Source organism: Amphiura filiformis, chromosome 10 (assembly GCF_039555335.1).
Source record: "Amphiura filiformis chromosome 10, Afil_fr2py, whole genome shotgun sequence".
NCBI lineage: Eukaryota > Metazoa > Echinodermata > Ophiuroidea > Amphilepidida > Amphiuridae > Amphiura > Amphiura filiformis.
The window spans coordinates 20,757,429-20,773,365 of NC_092637.1; the positions used below are offsets into that span (position 1 = coordinate 20,757,429).

At 43.8% G+C, this 15,937-nt stretch overlaps 1 long non-coding RNA gene across 1 annotated transcript in view; it reads left to right on the forward strand.

Annotated features, from left to right (window-relative positions):
* The first annotated feature begins 10,466 nt into the window (after window positions 1–10,466).
* LOC140162635 (uncharacterized) overlaps window positions 10,467–15,937 on the forward strand; it is a 35,835-nt gene continuing 30,364 nt past the window's right edge. The window contains exon 1 of the long non-coding RNA XR_011860311.1: window positions 10,467–10,985. This is a non-coding gene — a long non-coding RNA (uncharacterized lncRNA). The remainder of the gene's footprint in view (window positions 10,986–15,937) is intronic.

Here is a 15,937-nt window from a genome sequence, read left to right on the forward strand (position 1 = left end):
GTTTTCTTTCCATTGACGATAAGCGAGAAGCAAGGTCGGCGTCACCTGTTATGCCAATTTGCGGACATGTCTCTTGTCTCTTTGCGATTCTATTTTGGTGAAACTTTCTGCCTCAAGTGCAATCTGCATGGCTTCATCCAATGTGGCGGTTTTCCCCTGTAAAAAGCAGCACGTGTTTCGCTGTCTTGAATTGCATCTTTGAAATGCATGATTGCCATTCGTTCTATGAGGGTTGATGATGCTTGGGGGTAGGCCTGGATGGCTAGTTCATTTACTTTTTTCACCAAGCTCTTGAAATGTCTGTTGGGGCTTCTGTCTAAGGGTCTTCAGCTGTACCAAGTACCCTCGGCCAACTCACCAGGACCATATCTTTGATCAAGGCGTCGTCTTAATTCATGAATCGTTAACATCCGTTCCCTCCCAAAAAGAGTCTTGGGGCTTGGCGTCAACACCTTACAAGCAGAGGCGCTTAGGCTTGACGCCAATACTAGCGCGGCTCTCACATCGCTCCATTGATTTAACTCCCAACAAGCTGTGAAATGGGCCCAATAATCCGTCCACGGACTGCGGCCATCAAACCTATCTGGGGTTTTCTCGCTGGCCCGGACTGCAGGTGGATGGGGAGATGCTGATGGTAACGGTAGGAAAGGATTTGACTCCCTTCTGGGGCCACGCTCATCAAATGCATAGGGAACTCTCTCTTGTGCTGGTGATGTCACAAATCCAAAAGAAGTTTGTTCCCTCTGGTCAACAAGTTCATCAAGAAAAGGATTATTCCCACTAGACTGCATGTTGTACACCGGTTGCATACTTCCCACGGGTGAAGACTGGGGAAGATAAGCAGACTCAGCACCAACCTCTGAAAGAGTTTGAAAGGATCCCACTGAGGATGCAGGGCTCAATAGAGGTATTTCCTCCATAACTTAATTTGTGTCTTTATTTCTCAATTGATCCTGTTTTTTTCTCAACTTAATCCCACCGCTGCCACCATGTTTGGCAAAAGCGGGTTCCTTAGGCGTGGTATCACAAGGGCCAGGCGGACCCGAGCGGCGATGGCGGAAATGACGTTTTGGCCAATGGAAGACCAGTGAGATCTACAAAGTTTAGATTGGGCAAATAACCAGGGTACAACACACTGATTTACATATATTTTAACTAGGGATTTACTTTAAAGAAGAATAATTGAGACTGCACACATCTATTTAACTTTCGTGAACTCTATTCATAATAAACCAACACAAACAATGTAATGATGGAGAGAAATGGGTGGGCCTGCTAGCTGTTGGACTCTTAAAAGTGATACCAAAAATCAATAATGTAATTTAGAAAGAGGCCAGGGACACATAAAAATATACCTAGCAAAAATGTGCACTGTCCATAAAGGGATGATACAAAAATCCTTGCGCCAATCACGGTGGAAGATCATCAGGGACACATAAAAATATGCAAAAAAATATATCTGTCAAAAATGTGCACCAATAATAAAAAATAAAACAAAAAATCCTTGCGCAATCAGGGACACATAAAAATATATCTGTCAAAAATGTGTACCGGCAATAAGGGATGTCCTTGCGCAACCACTGTGGAGATCATCAGGGACACATAAAAAATATGCATAAAAATATATCTGTCAAAAATGTGTACGGCAATAAGGGATGATACCAAAAATCCTTGCATAATCAGGGACACATAAAAATATATCTGTCAAAAATGTGTACCGGCAATAAGGGATGATACCAAAAATCCTAGCGCAATCAAGGTGGAAGGTCATTAGCAGGGACACATAAAAAATATAGTAAATAAATACACAATTGTATGATGAGTCAGCACAACAACACAATATTGGCAATACCAATAGTCATTCAGATGTGTAACAATATGTATGTAAGCAATCGCGAAAGGTGCACCTATTCATGATCATGATCATTTTAATATTCATATTGTCACTACTTCACTTTGACTTGTGTATGCAAATTTAGCACTGATCAGTTTATGTCACTTTTATTTCCCATGTATGCATTCTTCGCGATCGCGATAGGCCTATTATTTATTCTTTATTGACTGAATTCAGTTTTATACTCGATGATTGATTCCCGGGGATTGATTCTGCAATGCTAGCTAGCGTTATCGACGATTTTTAAATGTCCCACACTCACTCCGCAAGAAAAACTCGTATCACAAGCTGCAGACATAGAAGATTATTACGGCCGTAAGCTTTCCCTGGAATCATCCCATGCAGGCTATATTATATCATCGTCCTCCCTACCATGTAAAAGGCTAAATTAGTTACGAATTACCGCTGTTTTGGCTCCTCGATACAATCCAAATCACAGAAAAATCAGATCTTTTCATAACAATATCCAAACGTAAACACATCGTGGTTCAGAGAGGTCAGAGGTCGCCTAATTGGTGACGGCTGCGTTTAGTCGCCTAATTGGTGACGGCTGCGTTTAGTACTGAATACGGGCGCATACCATTATTATTGGTAAGCGAAGGTTCAGACATGGTGGACGTGTTTCTTTCGAGCTCGCATTTTAATTGATTTTTCACGCCTTTTACCGAGAAAATGGACATGCCAATCTTCTCTGGACTAGGCCAGAAACTCCAACGAGTGCTCCAGGCTCTTGACATCGGCAATCTTGAGACCCCAGTATGGACTTTAAAGGAAAACCGAGGTAAAATTTACCTGGATATTTGCTGGTCAAAATTTCCCGCGGCAAAGGTCATCCAGCCCACCTGTTCGACAACAACCAATGAGGTGGAACCAACCAGCTCAAAGCGTAAAAACTCGAATCAACAAGGCGTGGACAAATGTACTAACGCATGGAAATCCAACAATATCCCAGTGAATTCCCACGATCTGCCATTTCTGAACAAAAAGACAAAGAAGAAGAAATCTCCATCAACCCAGAAACGGGATAAACAGAGACTTGCCAAATGGTTAGCATCTAAACGGAGCTCGAAAATCGACACCAGTTCAGTTGCTCAGCAGGTTGGCAGTCCCAGTGTTTCAACAGAACCAGAGAAACAACAACCTGCTGTTGAACCAGCACCTGAGCTTGGAACCCAGGCTAAGAAACTGGAACTAATTGCGAACCCTGTTTCTGAGATTAATACTAGCGTGCAACAACTTCAATGCTCTTCTTCACCTCCCAGCCACTCCGAACAGCACCCCAAGCCAGAACAATCCAAGGCTAAAACAAAATGTGATGTCTGTTCAGATTTGGATTGTACAGATTTAGCATGCATTGACAATGAACAACACAGACAATTGGTCTTAAAGAAAATCACCCATTGTTTCAACCCTGACTGTAAGATTCCAGCTTCTGAAGCTCCTGGAGGTCTTAAAAAGTGCACGCGTTGTTTAATTGCAAAATACTGCAGCAGGGCATGCCAGACCAAAGACTGGAAATCGCATAAAAACAACTGTGAATTTTAAACTCGTTTGCACCTTTTTGCTGTTCTGCACCTTGTTTGTTGTGATCTTCAATGTAGTTTGCCTTCGGATTCACCAGGAACTCCTGCCCCGAGACAGCCTTAGCAGTGGTCCCGCAGTGCATTTGTTTTTTTGGTTGAAGACGTCGAGTTTTAGTTTTCGTGCAGTGTGACTCACCAAATTATTTTTGACTTTTAATGCTTCATGTATAGTACTCACTGACTGAAATTTTGTGTACTTTTGCGATTTGCTGAACTTATTGTTAGATAGCTACATATTTACTGTGTGACTGCTTTTTACCCAATTGTAGCTTTTTGTACTTTGTTCTAATTGTTGTGAACTTTATAACTTTTTGATTACCCTGTTATCAGGGGTGCGCCTACATAAAGGCGGGAGTTACGACCTACTACTACTACTACTACTACCATTAAATCTGTCCAAGGGCATACCTCTTAATTCAGTTTAGAGGGGTTATGGTAGAAATATGATTTTACTACAATATTACTTATTGTGGAGATGTCCTTAAAAATTTTACTCCCAAATAGCCAGTATCGGGAATAATAAACTTTCTTTCCCTGATCTTATTTTAACTGTCACCGTTGAAGGGCAAGGGTTAATACACATGGCTTGGTTGGAGCTCTCCGCTGTAAAAACAGTAAAATCCATTAAACTATCAGAATTGTATAAAAAGTATGCGGTGCAAAAATCTAATCTACATTTTTTACTAAATGTAATGTTGTGTGTCATACAAACTTTTGTAATGCAAGAAATTGCTAAAAATGTGAATAGGCCTACAATAAAATCCATTAAACTATCAAAATTGTATAAAAGTCTGCAGTGCAAAAATCTACATTTTTTCTGGATGTAACGTATGTTGTGTGTCTATTTCGTTTTCCAATTAATATTGTTATGTAATGTTTAACCTGTTGTCTAGCGTTTTCTATATGAGGTCTACGGGCCTGATTCGAAATTGGGTTAAAAAGGGTGCATTGGGTCAGAAACCTTATCCCGAAGCAAAACAAAACAAGACCCATTGTTATTAGTATTAAGATCCACCCAGGTTATTAGGATTTAGTACTTTGGGGTATGGGGCCCTGTTAGGCCTAGTTCCTATAGCTAAAGTACTGATGCATGTGAAATGATTAATAATCAGAATAGGAGCTTGTGATTTTCATAATAATCATAATACCACTAACATGTCATACGAGCTTGTAACATGAGGTAGGGGCTCATATTCAAGGAGCATTTATCCAATATGCTGTAAGAGAACACCTACCCTTTACATGATTTGCATTCTTAAATATGGTTCTTAACTCCTCAATGCAATAACTGACTATTGGCTCAAGAAAAGGGACTGCTACAGTGAAAATATCTTACATTTGATGTTGGTGTTGTATACAGCATCATTATACCAATGCCACATATTGGGAGAATCCATGTTTGTGTTTTATGAAAAGTAAATAAGTCTCCATGATTTTTATTGCATTATATAAATGACCTATGTACAGAGGTTCTCTCCTGTAATGAACAATTTTAAAAAGATTGAGGAACTCCTACAATGACGTCACAAAGTAGAGGGATATTTCACTTTTTTGCAAAAGTTGTAAAATGTGAAATATGGGCCCACACCCCTATTCATAAATGGAACATCCCAATATAAACATTTGTTGTTTTATATTTTTTCATAAAGACAAAGGATGAAAGATGGTGTGTAGAAAAATTTACTTTTATAGATGCTTGTCTTAGGTGCAAAAAATTTGTTCAAAAATGGTATAAAACGGCATTTTACAAGTCAGGGAAATACGTGTTAGGGGCATATTTTAGGGGGTCCCATATTTCCCAGGAGGGGGCATAGCAGATTTTTTTATACTGATTATTATGAACACTTATCCAAACCTATTAAATTGCCAAAATATGGTTGAAATTTGCTGACCCCCATCTTCCACCTTTTTCCCATGGCATCTGTATTTCTCAGAAAACAAATTAGGTTTCATGTTTTTGTTATTTGCATATCAGTTAGGACGCGGGACCGGGACGAGGGACTACCAATTCTTTAGAAATGCATAGTCGCGCTCAAAGTCGATCGATACATGTTAAAATCAGCACAATTCAGAGATACACCTTTTTGCTATGAAATTTATTTTCTCGGTCAAATATAAAGCAATATTTTTTTTTTTCTTCAGTAATGTCAGTTAAAGACATAGTGCTTGGATATACATTTTTTTTAAATCCTGGTGTTAAAATTCAAGCATCATATTTTGTCTTTTAGTGTGATATTTTTGATTTTTATAGGCCTTTTGTTCGCCCGCGAGCTTTTTACGGAATTCATTTTTTAGCGTCTCAAACTAATATAGTTTGCTAAAGAAAGATATTTCCACCTCTGTAAAGCACATCGTGTGGGTCTATATATTATAGTTTTGTCAGAATTTCCGTTTTTATTTTACCCTTTTTCCCTTCATGCTCCGAAAATGTCAAACTCAGTACTTTATCTCGAGAACAACCAGCAGAAATAATCGATATTTCAATTGTTGTCAACCAGGTCCCTTTTCCATTGAAAACCAGGATTGCCTGACCAGCGATTTGGTAGCCCAAATCCCCAATTCTGGTAAATGAGGTGAATTTTGGAAATTTGCTCCCGTGATAGCCTGCAATTTCAATTTAGAGGGGCTATATGGATTCCATGATTATGAAAACCATTTTGTCTGTTTGTTTGTTTGTTTATTTACCTAGGATGAGGTCCTTGGGAAAATCCACTGTCCAAACCTAGAAAAATTCTCGTGTTATTAGAGGGAATTTTGAATGACCACCCCCCATCGCGGGTTGGCATTTTCATTACACCCTTCAGACTTGCGTTCGGGTTTGTGTAGGCCTATTTGTCATAATTTAGCGCTATAGGACCCACTTTCTAAATGTAGGCTATAGCTATAGCCGTGCTATATAAATATTATAAGGTACCGGTATGTAATATTATGTAGGCCTATGGGGGTGGGGTGGGTACTCAACACATTTTAACCATGACTTACAATGCAAGGCTCATTGTTGCCATAAATGATTTTTCCTTTAGGTCATTATAATAGGTTGTTATAAACTTCCATGTTTAACCTTGTATTGTTTTGGCTGCTTCATTATGACTTTCGGTGGGTTTAAGCAATTTCAAACAAACACAAACAAAAGGCACTATACCCAGTCACCTTCATGACAATTGAAACACTAGGTAATTTCTTTGCTATATTGAAGTTCTGGCAACACTGTATCCAGGCCGGGCACCCAGAGATATCGATCCACAATGCTAGTATTAGCCTAAGATTCCACGCGTGGATTTGAAAATTTTTCAGCTGGTAGTAAAAAATTATGGAATCAAAACGGAAATTCTGACAAAACTATGATATATCCCTCACGGTGATGTGCGTTAGAAAGTTGGGAAAAATCCTTCTTTAGCGAACTATATTACTTTGAAAAGCTAAAAGATTGATCCAAAAAAAAAAAGGCTCGCGGGCAGAGTTGAAGCCTATCAAAATCGAAAATCTTACACTAAATAACTGAATTTCACGACTACGTTTAACACTAAGATTTGAAAAAAATACAGTATCAAGCATTACAGTTTTTCCTGACATTTACTGAAAAATGAAAATTATTGCTTTTCATTTGGCCGAGAAAAAAATTTTACACTGAAAGGTGTAACTCAAAATTTTGTTCATTTGAATACCAAATTCGATCGTTTGTATTGCCTTATTAAATGACTGAGTGAGCCTTGCAGAACAATAACAATCGGTAGTCCCGCGTCCTAACTGATATGGAGTTATGTGTAGATAATACATGTAGGCCTGTAGACCTGTTTACACTGTTCATGAAATGCGCTCCTTTAAGACCACGATGACCCTGGACTCCGGGGGGGCACTCCAACTTTGGAGGTGACGCATATGTAGGGCTGTTAAGACCCCCTTTTTCAGCATCGCTGTCACCCAAAGACCCCATATTTTTTACTAACACATGTTCTGTCACCCGAAGACCCCTTATTTTTTCATTTGATCTGTCACCCAAAGACCCTTACTTGTTCAATTTTAGCAGCAACTTTCATTTATCACTGATTTTGTCACTATTTTTGATAAAACAAAGAAATTTGAAGCCATTTAGAACTAGAAATTCGATTTTCGAGGTTTTTGTTGCGCTGTTTCGGCTCTCACCCAAAGATTCCATTTAAAAAAAAAGTCATGTTCTCACCCAATGACCCCATATTTTTTACATTTTGCTCTCACCGAATGCCAAAATCATGCTCTCACCCAATGACCCCATATTTTTTACATTTTGCTCTCACCGAATGCCCCTTAGTGCGAAAGTGCCAGCCCTACACCTATATCCATTTCAAATTGAAGTGCCCCCCCGGGCCTGGACTATGACCTCACACTCACAGTATATCGTTATTGCGCCTACGCAGCCTCACAGGTGCTATTAGACCAATCGGTTAATAGACCAATTGGCTAGTAGACTAAATGGCTTGTGAGACCAAATGGTTCGTAGACCAAATGGCTATTAGACCAAATGGCTATTAGACTTATTGGCTATAGACCAAATGGGTATTAGACTAAATGGTTGTTATACTAAATGGTTTTAGACTTATTGGTTATTAGACCAAATGGTTATCGGACCAAATGGTAATCGGACCAAAGGATTATAGGACCAAATGATTATTGGACGTACTGGATATAGACCTAATGGGTTTAGATTAAATGAATATAGACGAAATGGGTTTTAGGCGAAATGGTATTAGACCAAATGGCAAATCCCTTATAATTCTTGTATAGAGACCGAACAAAAATAGAATCTTCTATCTAAATAAGATTCACATATTCTAAGGTTGTTTATGTGCATTTGCATTTAGATCAGTGGTAAATATGCACAATGCATAAAAAATGTGTACATACAGGGTGATCAAAGTTCTTACCTGGAAGTTGTTATTCACATACATGGCATAGGCAAATAAAGAGGCCTATCCTAAGTTGTGTCTAACCTACATGAACAATCTAGATCTATTGTAAATTGGTTTCTTTAAACGAAATAGATTTTTGTTCTATTCAATATAAAATTCAATATAAAACTTTAAATTTATCCTCTATTTTAAAATTTTGTGTAGAAACTTATGGGGCTCTCCTACCTCTATTGACACATCTTACATATTGAGGTATAAAGCTCAAAGTAGATGTTTAATTGTCCAAACAGAACATAATTATCTACAAAGTTATACCAAACTTTCTACAATAGGTATTATACTTAAATGTGAAGAAAACGTTTTCATGCTCCTCCATTTGTGGATGACCTATTTGTGACATGCGACCTTATCTATTGTTTGGTTTTAAGGTACAGTAAACGCCTTTATACCATTCACAATGAAATCCGTTGTCAGATGTATCCTTTAGTTCTGGAAAAATTTGATGGACCCTTTTCAATATGTTTGACGGTGATCTCGTCAGGATGAGCCCTTTGCATTTGTGCTGTAATAATAATAATAAAAAGAAGTCGAGCGTTGCTTTTTTTTCCATTTTGATATCAAACTGGCAAAATGTAGCTCTTGAAGTTTTTATCAGGAGAAACAGCCGATAAAAAGAAAGAAAAACAGGAAATAAGAAATAAGCAAAAAGTTTTTTTACAAACAATAACAATTTGCAATGACCACTTAGTGGTCAGTTTAAATATATGTGGTGTTCAAAATCTCTGAAACGTTTATTGCATTCATCCAGCAGTGTAATCACAGTTTACTCGGTATTACGAACATTTTATCCCGCGTAGTTAGGGGTTGTGCAGCTTACTAGCCTGCCAACAATGTTTTTGTTTCCGCCCTGTCAGTCTGCCAAACATATTTCCTCCCATTTTTGTTTGATTTAAAATGGTCATTTCACTCTTTTCAACACAATGTCAATAGACTAAATCCACCACTCATCTACACTACGCATGTACTTGTGTTAAGATTCGTAGTGACGACCGGATAAACTTGAAGTTCATATCGTGTCAGATTTATTCTCTCGCGACTTTTTGTGCGCCATAGCACGACCGACTAGCAGCGCCCGTTTACCGCGCCGTTGTGACAAGATTGCGCTCGGAAGTTCTGCAAACTCGGCCAAAATGTCTATTTGGACACAACTGGGCATGTTCTATGCCACAACAATACTGTTGCAAAGTCAACCCAGATAGTTGACGAATGAAGGCAGCAGTCTAAAACTCACATGGCTCAATACAGCTTAGTAAATTGGCAGGAAATAATGAGTCAGGCAGGCGCGAATGCCCATTATTGTGATTACGTGTATGTCCAACGCAGTCAAGTGTCATTCCATAAACATGTGTAATCAAAACAAGATTTGAAGTCAAAATCGACACAAGCCGGGCACAAGACCGGCATATCAAAATATAATATAATAAGTATACATGAAGCACCTAATTAGCCGATTAATGTTTTAAAATGTTTTTCAAATAAAAAGCGGTCTTATTGTCAAGACGATCAAAATCACAACATATTAGGTAACAATAAATTGGAAACAATCTGTATTCACCTTTTTCAACAATGCTATAACCGTTGGTTCTGGAAACTGTAACCTTAGAGGCAGCTAGGAAAAAACAACAATAATTCATGTTCATTACACAATCAATTTGCGACATGCTCGCAGTTCACAGTTTTAATGTACTGTGAAATAATATTTCGTTAGGAGAAATGCTAAGCAACTGTTACCTATCGAGATAAAGCATTTTGCCTACTACTATTGAATAAAAATAATGTTGAAAGTTGGATTTGGGAAAAGTGTATAATTCTTTCACGAACATTTTCGCTTATGATGATAATTAGACACGCAAGCATACAAACTATGAGTTTCATGTTAACATGTAACATGTGTGAAATAGATGTAGATAAATGGTGCAATAAGAGAGATCAAAAGAGTGCAGGAGACGGAGGGGTAGACATAGAGGTAGAGAGCAAGGAGAGAGGAGAGAGAGAGAGAGAGAGAGCAGAGCGACAAGTGAATTTCGCGATCTACGCTAGCCATATCTGTCATTTTGCTATCTCGTTTTGTCATTTTGCGATCCCTACTAGCGAGATCGCAAAATACATTTACAAAGTAGTTGTATTTCGCGATCTGTGACTATAATCGGGAACCAATAGAACACCGCGAACCGTCAAATCAGCGAAATCGGCCTCGTACTACGTGAATGTTTTACCGATGTCAACTTGATTCACGGAGTGAATTTTGTATTTTGTGTGATGTTTCACCCTGAAATGTCATTTTTTTGTTACCGAATAAAACAAAATATGGCAAAATATTATGTCGCTGGTTCACTGGCAACGTTAGTAGTCCACAGAAAGCCGAGTTGGACCAAGACATGGACGCCGGTCGACGAAGGGGTGTGTGAGTGTGTGGCTCGGCTGTGGAATTCGGCAGTCATACCCAGCAAATTGTGGTCGCATCATTTCGATCAAATTGATTTGCTATCTAAATCACGTCGTTGTTCTGCGAATTGTCATTGACAAGGAGACCAGTATCTAGTATGCTTTATACGACCCAAGGTATGATATTGAATCAGATGTGTTTTCATATGCTTGCCAAATCAAATGGACTCAGTACACCGGTCGATCTTACCGTTTCCGATGTTGATTAAGATACTTCTTGCATCGATCCCGAGATGCGGAAAAACCAATAGTCATTTTGTCCCACATAAATGAATAAATAACAAAACCCCCGATCCCCGAGTGGACTCACCCATTCGGTGACGTCACACGATAATCACCCTTATCCTCCTTGGTTTCTAGATGAGATAGACGTGTGGATTTTTCTTTACCAACGCTAAGTATCATTACGAACCAAAGGACGAGATATACAGTTTGTTTGTTACACTGAGGTAAAAACCAACCAGTATAGTCGCTAGGGAGATAGTTTTGACGACATTTTCGGCTAGAAAAGTGACAAAAACGATCCAAAAACTTAGCTTGTATGTGTGTTTCCGTTCATATACGGGACACACGTTTTCAAAATAGCCGCCCTTAGGACGCCATTTTATTTTTATTCTCACGTAAAACAACTATAACAGACTAGTAAGTTACAATAGATGTTTGTACAGTACTGTGTATACATGTATGGTGAGTGATTATCGCTATGTTTATGGTGTGCTCTATCGTTATATCTTTCAGTACGCGTCTGATGACGCCGAGTTACTGCTAAGAGTTCGGTGGGTTTCCGAAGGGACCAGCCTGACAAATCTTCCCCAAAAGGTTTTCAGTTTTTCATCCCTTTGTATATATATTTTTATATCATACCACTACATCAGCGTCAGCCACTGTGCGTGTGGGTCTGTTTATTGGGCTTGAGCTTGTGTTCGGGGGGGTAGTGCTGTACGCTCCCCGATTACTACAATGTCTAGGCCTTGTCAATCATGCCCTTCCCTTGTACCAGAGTGGGACCCGCATCCACTCTGCTACTCCCACCGGGATTGCTCTAAATCAAATAAGTGTGCTTCCTTTTGCATAGGCTTATCGGACATCCACTTCGAGGATTTAGAAAGTAGCGCTCGTTTAGGTCTTCGACACAGACAGAAGACGAAGACTAAGAAACAGAAGCCTACAGGTAAGATTGATATGGTAGGTACTAGCGAGGCAGGCAAGGGCCACGCTAAGGTAACCTCTGGGGCTCCGGTCCCGGGCAAGCAGGCGGACCCTCCGGGGACTGCTAGCGAGCCCGAAGGCCTAGCAGCCAGCGAAAGCACTGACTTTACGTCTAAGCTAGTAGCAGGCAGCAGGGCGGTACTTGCCCTAACAGGCGAGTACCAGTCTACCAGTGAGATCTCTAGCGAGCTTCTTGCAGGTGGACACCCGTCTATTGCGCTGGCGAACGAGCGGGTCTAGCACCCGCGGAAGTAGCCGGCGACGGACAGTATGCCAAGGGTACCCCGGGCTTGCCTGGGTTGAATCCTAGCATACAGCGTGCAGCGGACTTGCCTCGGCCGGTCTGTAGCACGCAGCGTGCCAGTGGAACCCCGGGCTTGCCTGGGTTGATCCACGGCACGCAGCACGCCTTTCGTTCCCCGCAAGGGTCGAATGAAAACGTGCATGGGTTTAGCAGAGACGATACCGGGGCTAACGCTTCAGGTGTAGTCTTAGCAGAACCAACTGGGGTTGTCACACGGCAGCGTTCCATGGTGGGACCGCCGAGTGATTCCCTGGGCCTTGGAATGGCTGCCGGCTGTCCTCCGGGACTGGCTAGCGGCTATACCGGGGTTGGGCTCGCAGTCTCTCACGGGACAGCGACCCAAGTGCAAACAGTGGCAGCTACCGAGACGAGCTACGGCTTGACTTCAGTGGTAGCCACTATGCACGCGCCCATAGCTGCCGTGAGTGGTCCGCCACACACAGCGACCTTGGGCGAGGCTCAAGAGGTTAGGGTAGGTAGTTTGAACAGCCTGGCTGATCAACAACCCACTTATGTCCTCGAGAGCCAGCAGAGCGTGGGTGATCCATTACAGTCAATGGGTCAATTACCCTCTTATGATCGATCACTATCTATTCAGCGGAGCATGGCTCCATTGATTGATACTGCCTATTCAGGTAGCGAGGTGACTGATCGAGGGTATACACGCTCAGCTACCCGTGATACTAGGCAAGCTCCTTTTAGCCAAGGGACAGCCAGTATGGCGGGGTACCCATACACACGGCTTGATCCTCTGGCGGGGAACGCTGTGAGGCATGGGTACAGTGGTACGCAGCCGGGAGCCCTACCGGGCACCTACGCTACAACCACGCAGGTACCGCAGTACTCGTCCTGGTTACCACAGTCTCTGTGGCAACAGGGGGGGGGAGGCGGTACTGGTACTGCCGTTCCATGGGGTTTCCCTGGTGGCGGATCCTTTCAGGGTCAGCTACCAACAGGGTATGCCCGTGGTATCCGCCGCAGGGTGGTTTCTTCCACGGTCTTCCACCGTGGCAAGTGCCGCCTAGCGTTGGGCAAGCAGTACCACCAGTTGTTACCCAACCCGGGCGGCGAGTGGCTAACCCTGATACAGCTCAGGGTAGGCCGCACACTGCTATGGCTAGGGCGACAGCAGCGAGAGCGTGCGGATCCCGGGGTGCTATAGCTAGCATCTCGGGGTCTGGCGGGAGTACTCCCTCTTCTGCTGGTGTTCAGTTGGCTAGCCACACGGTGGCGACACCTCCCTGTCCACCTTCAGATGCCCGTCGTCAGATCTCTTCCTCATCAGAGAGTGAGTCAGAGTCTGAAGGCGAGGGAAAGGAGTCGGAAGATGAAACCAGTAGCGACTCACAGTCTGTTGAGACTGTGCAGCTAGCTTCAGGTATCCTTCCCCCGCTTCCCCGTGAGGAACTCGCTAGCAATGGTCTGCCTGCGGACACCGCTGAGGTGATGAGCCGTGTGGCCCAAGGTTTGGGCCTGGCTTTCTCTCAGGAGGAGTCCGTTCAGGAGGACCAGGGCATCTTTTCAGTAGGATGCCCAGCTAGCGCGTCCACACAAGGGTCGCCCGCACTTGCATTCCCGGCGGACCTCAAGGGTAGGTTTCGTAGGGCTGTCAGGCTCGCTGGAGCTTCGACGCCGCGTGCTTGCACGCTTCCACTGCGTGTTTCGCAGGAGGACTACGAAACCTACCTCAGGGTCCCTGACATGGATCCAGACGTTGCCAAGCGCCTGCCGCTGGCGGCCAAGGCGCACGGTCGTTCTCCCCCAGTGGGAGGAGGAGCTAAAGCTCATCGATAAGCGAGCACGCTCGCTTATCAGAGTCTCTAGCGTCGCTACCACGCTTGCCGAGCACCTCGGTAGGAAGGTAGCGAACGACCACGGGGCAACGTCGGAACTCTTCCGCGAGGTTAATCTGTTAGCGGTGCTAACAGCTAACCTCAACGAGAGTTCTATGGGCCTAGCCCATAGGATGTCATCTCGCCGCCGGGAGAATGCCTGTCTGTCCCTCCAGTCAACTTACGGCTCCGACTTTGCTGATGCAATGAAGAAGTCAGACTCGGTGGGACAGGGGCTACTCTTTGGACAGGCCTTTTGCGCTACGGTTGAGGACCGGGCAAAGAAGGCCACCAATGAGAGCACTCTGAAGAAGTCGGAGGCTGCCCTGACCAGGGGAAGGGCAGTAAGGCGAAGAAGAAGCACAAGAAGAAGAAGTCTTCTAAGCGTTCTTCAGCGCCAGCTCCGGCTTCAGCAGGACGCGCACCACAGACTACACCCGAGCCCGAGGCTACTCCAGCACCTCCCAAAAAAACTGGGAAGCGCAAGAGTAGTGCTGGACCGTATGGCAAGCCTCCTAAGAAGAGCCGTTCTTCTAAGGGTGGCAAACCAGATCGGTCCTGAGGGCACGGCGGTCGACAGTCCATGCCGGCAGGCCTTGGACTTCCACAGGATTCCCCTGTGGGCGGCCGCTGTGCATTACGCCCAGAGATGGCATGCCATCTCACCGGGCGCCTGGGTATTGTCAGTGGTCAGTGGGGGTTACAGGCTGGAATTTACCAGCCACCCTCGTGCGCCTGCACGATTCAGAGGTCCACGGTAGTGCCGCCAGACGGCCCCCAGCGTCGGGCACTACTATCAGAGATCACTCAGCTTCTCACGAAGCAAGCGATTGTCCCGGTCTACCCCCCTTTCACCAAGGGTTTTTGGAGCACGTTTTTCTGGCTCCAAAGAAGACCGGCGACTGGAGGCCCATTCTGAACCTCAAGCCGTTGAACGAGTTCATCAGGCCCAAGAGGTTCAGAATGGAGCCTCTCGCTTCGGTGCTAGCCTGCCCCATCAAGGGTATGTGGGCGGCATCGCTAGATCTCTCGGACGCATATCTGCATGTTCCGATCGCACCTCAAGATCAGAGGTTTCTACGCTTCAAGGTACAGGGTCAAACTTACCAGTTTCGATGCCTGCCATTCGGCTTGTCCACCTCCCCCAGAGTGTTTACACTCCTGGTCAGGGCAGTGGCAGCGTACCTGAAGCGCAGGGGAGTCAACATGTGTTGCTACCTGGACGATTGGTTCATTTACGGACGCACCCCACTGGAGACACAGTGTCTCGTGGAGTTGGTAGTCCGTACGGTGCGGGACCTGGGATTTCTGATCAACGTCAAGAAATCCAATTTGGTCCCGACGCAGACACCACTATTCTTAGGGGCCCAGATCAACCTCAAGGAGGGGATCGCGGCGCCCTCACCCGAGAGGGTGACGAACATGGCGAGGTGTGCCCGACTCTTGGCCGAGTCAGAGGGAGCACCCGCTGTGGCATGGATGAAGGTTTTGGGCCTTATGGCCAGTATGGTAGACCTCGTACCGTACTGCCGCTTTCACATGAGGCCTATACAACTACACCTTCTAGCCTTTTACAGGCCCAGTCGTCACCCAATATCCCTCGCGGTTCCGATGTCGGAGATCGCGCGAGAGGAACTCTGGTGGTGGACCCATCAGCCCAATTTGACTCAAGGTGTCAGGTTCCTGCACCAGCGGTGCGTCACGTAGTGACGACCGACGCGTCA